Raw genomic sequence first — 6000 nt, forward strand, 5'->3', positions numbered from 1 at the left:
CCTATCACACTTTAAAATATCGAAGGCTATATTATCTGTTACACCTTGTATAAGTTACGTATAAGTAACTATATAAACGTCATACGTATGTATATGTATATTATCCTTAATGTTAAAATAGGTATTATTTGTAACTACAATTAATGTTTTAGAACGAATAAAAAGTGTATGGCAGCGATTTAAATAGGAGCGTGATTTGTAAATGTATTTCCCCGCGTTGTGTATATGCATAAGTACTTAAAGGCAAAGTGAGAACAAATATCCTAATTCCGTCTTTTCCCTGGCATACGATACTTCAACACAGAAAAATTGATGGCTCGTCGCTGTAAGGACCCTCTCGGTCGTACGACGAAAGGACCCCTGCTGAGTGGTACGGATAGTCGCGAGTCTTTTCCAGGGACTGAAATTCGATCGTTTTACGGAACAATACTGTATATGAGAGATAAGTTTATGTTTACAAAGCATTTTAATAATGAAATATTTCTGGAAGATTGAATGCTTCTGAAGCAAAAATGTATTTGACTTACAAAAATATGTATCAAGAATATTTTTCAGAATATAATATTATACAATTTAAAATCAGTTCACACTCTCTCTTACAGTTAAAAAGTTGACAATCAATTTTACGTAAGTGATTCTCGCACTAATTAGGTAGATATCGTCTTCTATCACTAGGATAGACTCTGGCCACTGTCATTGTAGGTCTCATACAAAAGATTTAGTAATGATGTTATGTTACTTGTTATTTCTTTATTACTATATAGTTTTGTTTTGTATTCTGTTTTATCTATGATCACACGATAATGTACCGTAAACGGAAGGAACATTGGTAGCACGATATAACGATAACTATAACAATAACGATAACTTTCTATTTATACCATTACGAAGTAAGTAGTCTGTCAGAATTTTATCATTAAAACGTGTTGGACCAAGTCATCGTGGCGGAAGGTTAGTAAGACCGTCTTGTTCTATCTAACGATTTAAAAATGACGATTTAATGTTCTAACATTAATACGAGAGAATCATGACTTCATAGCAATCCTGAAATTGAAATATTTCCTAAACTAATGATTTTCGAACATAAATCGGTTAAATACAATTTTGATAGAACATACAAAAATGATTTCAATCTCTGCAGGAACAGCTTATTGCTGTTATAAAACAGGGAATAGGCTGAATGGAATATTAATATTTGAACAAAGCTAATAAGCACCCATTTCTGTGTTTCTGCTTTTTTACAGGCAACTACTTGAAGTTATATCAGACTAAATTACTTTTTCACGTTAGTACGAGGTAGATGTAAGTTATATTCCTATCATAACTTTTGAAAATTAATTATTTTTTGTCCGACAGTCTAATATAAACGACTTCTTAATTTTAAAAGTGACGGAATTGTCTTCGTTACTTAATATATTCGATACTTGTTTATATATTTAATGAAATGAATGAATTCGATACTTTACTCTCCTTGAGCCTAGGCGCACACGTGCGCCTATCGTACGTGTACACGTACGCCAATCAATGGCCGACAATTTTGACAATCTTGTCGGTCTAAAAGTCGATTACAGACTGAACAATTCTTTTTTTTCTATCTAATGAATAAGAAAACAATCGATATATAAAATTCGGTTAAGTTTGTAATCGGCATGTAATTAAAACGACAAAATTATCAGCCACCGATTGTCGGTAGGTATGCGCCTACCATAATCCTTTAACTCTGATAAATCTTTTATCGATCTCGACATATAACAGGTTATAAGTAGAGAGTAAAAATTGATATAACATCGCTTCCGCTTCTTGGAAGCAGAAGTTAGTGAACATATTGATTTTGATTAAAATGATCTATTCTGGCATTATCGTATTGACTTCATATTGATTCAATATCATTTTGATAATGATTTAATTGCTTCTATATTAGTTCTGTATCTGTCTCAAGTATCAGTTTTCGGTCAAATAAAAACGTTGAGTTCGTTTATGTTAAAATCTTACAAGAAGTAAAATAATTACGAAAGAATAAAATATTTTATATGAAAAACATTGTCATATAAGAAGTCAAATATTATGATCCGATTTCAACTTTGCAAAATCGTAAATGATACTACTGTATCTGTTAAAATTGCGTTTTAATTATATGTATAAGTAGCTACATAGTTTATCTTATTTTTTATCATACATACGTGTATGTGTCTAATTTTTACTAATATTTTAAAATGTCACTACATACTTTTACATACTACAAGTCAATAACATATTTTCTTGATGTTGGATAATTAACCCTGTTATGTTTGTCTTTCTATGGCGAATATTTACGCACATTCAGTAGATTTTGCCAATCATTTCAGTTCTTTAAGCAAGACGTGATATACAGGGTGTCCAAACAAAAATTAGGTCATCGCCATTTTTGTGCACATTTACATGTACTTTTTATGATGCAGCATCATAGTGCACATGAAGACGAATTCAACGAACTGTGACACTATAACCTTTAAATGATCTTGAATGAAAAAAATCGCGCTAGTTTAAGGGGTCATTCCACGCGAAATCGGGCACATTTCGGAGCAAGTTCTTCTAATTTGCTCAAATTTGAATATGTTGTAGTCTTTAACGATATTTAAACGTACCCCAAAGGATTTTTCAAAATTTTGAAACTCGTCGATTTTACAGCTGTTTGAAGTTACGTGCTACCTTTTTTTTTTTTAAATTATAGCTATTGAACTAGTAAGCGGATGGAGATGAGCTTTACGGTATTTATAGAGAAAACATTGAAGTTTGTAAAAAAAATTGTCTTTCAAGCATCTTTTTTGCAATTAATTTAAACAAATGCAGGTTTTTAAGATGATGCGCAATTTTAAAAATATGAAAAAAAGGAGAAAATAGTTTGATCCTTCCCCTTGATGCACAAACTTTTAAAAAGATGGACATTTTAAAATTGGCCCTGTGAAAATTACGGAAAGTTGACGCTGCGTCGAATCGCACTGCCACCACGGGTGCGTCGTCGCTGGCAGCCTGGACGACTCCGGCGGGCGAACGTGCGTTATTATTTGCGGTCAAGGCGGCTTCACCCAACATTATTCTACATTATCTCCGAGCATTTGCAAGGTTTAATGCAATCAATAAATATTGGTAACTCACTCTTCGTCTTATTCTTGAAAACATAAATATAATCTCTTAAATCCTAGCTTTCATTTCGAAGATTTTGGTATTAATGCAGAATGGCACCTTTTTGCAACTTCACATAGCAAAAATGAATGTGAACTTGTCAATAAGTATCATTAACAAAGAGTGAGTTACGAATATTTGCCGCCTTGATCGCAAATAATAACGCACGTTCGCCCGCTGGAGTCGACCAGGCTGCCAGCGACGACGCGCCCGTGGTAGCAGTACGACTCGACGCGGCGTCAACTTTCCGCAATTTTCACAGGGCCAATTTTAAAATGTCCATCTTTTTGAAAGTTTGTCCATCAAGGGGAAGAATCAAACTATATTCTCCTTTTTTTGAGATTTTTAAAATCGCGCATCATCTTAAAAACCTGCATTTGTTTAAAGTAATTGCAAAAAAGATGATTAAAAATCAATTTTTTTTAAATGAAATAATTTTTTTTACAAACTTCAATGTTTTCTCTATAAGCACCGTAAAGCTCATCTTCATCCGCTTACTAGTTCAATAGCTATAATTTTTTAAAGCAAAGGTAGCACTTAACTTCAAACAGCTGTAAAATCGAAAATTTTCAAAATTTCGAAAAATCCTTTGGAGTACATTTAAATATCGTTAAAGACTACAACATATTCAAATTTGAGCAAATTACAAGAACTTCCTCCGAAACATGCCCGATTTCGCGTGGAATGACCCTAAAGACGATTAAACAATTTTACATTTTTGGTTGTCTGTAAGTAATAAATTGTACTATTTTATTATTATTTTAATTATTTTAAATTTAACCTATAACAAATATTTAAAATGGTATCCACTGGCTCCGAGACACTTTCGAGCGCGGAAAAACTGTTTCTTATACAGTCAATCATTACCGAAGGAATGGTATTGTAAGCATATAAAATTCTTTCCTTCATATTTTCTGATGTGGTAGCATAATCTTTTCATTTAAGACCATAGTGTCACAGCTCCTCAAATTCGCCTTCATGTACACTATAATGCTACGTCATAAAAGATACATATTAATGTGTAAACAATTCCGGTGACCTTCAAAACTCAGACAAAATGACTTTGAGAGAGAAAAAATAGATGATAATATTCTTAATATTCTAATTTTTCGTATCAGCAAAAATAACGAAGATATTAGGATATGCACGATAAAAGAAACACCCTCTATAAGCTGTCTACCGGCTGCCACGACGCAACGTGTTCATATAAACAATAGATAAGCAGTGGCATTGAACTCACGCATATGTTGCCACGGACGCGCATGTACAGCAAAAGTCACTGCGGTAGTAACAATAGTTTCTTGCAAATATATCGGAAATTAAAACCGTCCGCAAATTTTTTCAAATGAAAAAGTTGTTCCAAATAATGCCCTTTATAACATATTAGAAAATCGTCAAAATCGGTGGTGGAGCCCTTATAACAGAGAATTATCCGAACTCCTTTCTTTAACTTGTCTTTATAGTCAACGAAACTTCGTGTGGTGAGTCGTTTAAGGTGATTCAGTAACAAAGAAATTTATTAATATCATCAACAGCTTTTAAAATGTTACGTTGATACATCAATTCGTGCCACATCACTTTTCCCTTTTTTCTTCGTGAAATTGGTAATATTCATCGAAATATGTTAGTATTAGAACTAGCCAGCGGATCTTTATGCATTTAGGGGGAGTTCACCTACTACCGGACATTTAAGGTTTTTCTTAAACAAAGTAAAGAAAAAAAACATTATTTTATGCTTTCTATTCTGCTTCATTTATGAATTAACAATATCATAATTTAAGATAAAACAATAGAATAACTAATATTATTGTAATAGTTAATTTAAACCTTGATTAAACTTTGGCACGGAATTCTGACATATCATTCAGTGGAACCTATACTGTGTTCACTGAGAGAACGCAGTCGTTTCACGCAGATGGCTTCCATTGCCCTGACTAACTTTTCCACTGAAATTGGTGAAGGATTCAAGAGCCTGAAAGGACACGCCTTGCTTCTTTCTACTCTGTATACCTAGTGTCCAAATGAAACAAATGTTTCTATCTATTAAGAAACAATATTTATTGAGATATCAATGTATAAGAATCCATAGCATATTTGATTATAAAGAAACGGCAACGGTAGAACTGTTTCCTGGGTTTCCTACAAAATGTTCGATGCGACCAGGTAGTTTATGACACGGGAAATGTAGGGTCGTTTATGGTATTGCAACGTAGTAAGAATTCTGACTAGTACCAGTACGTTTTCGGTCGACAGAGACGATATTCAAGAAGATTTTTATTTGCTAACAGAGCCGCATTAATACTTTCGGAGAAAACTAAAATCTAAAAGAATATCGTTTGCTTGCTCAAAATTTCTTTCACACCGTTTATGCGCTAACACTTGAAGAAGTGACTTTCTTTAGAAATAGTAGGACCTCCAAGGGCCCAACAAGGGGTTCAAGGGTAGGGATGTGCTCGGGAGTGACAGAGCCAATAACTAATGAGCGTAGGCGTGAACTGCGCAAAGGGTACGAAAACTCGTCAACCGGCAACTGCGTTCTCCCAGTGAACGCAGTATAGCATCGGGCACAGCAGAATGTTGCTACGTGACTCATTGTCAGATCAGTTTCAATATAATTTGCAGCGGTCACAAATGTAGTTATCAGAGCATTGAGGACTATTGGCACAAGTCTCGGGTGTCCATTTTTTGCAATTTGGACCCTGAATCCAGTTTTCTTCTCCAGTTTTCGCGTATGTCACTTTCAATTTTAGTGTTCCCATCTTCTTAAGCTCTTCTTAAGCTTCTTAAGCTCTTCTTAAATATTTAGTAAATATTAGAGACAGAAGTAGTACATGGATA

The sequence above is a fragment of the Calliopsis andreniformis genome, chromosome 7 (assembly GCF_051401765.1).
Source record: "Calliopsis andreniformis isolate RMS-2024a chromosome 7, iyCalAndr_principal, whole genome shotgun sequence".
NCBI lineage: Eukaryota > Metazoa > Arthropoda > Insecta > Hymenoptera > Andrenidae > Calliopsis > Calliopsis andreniformis.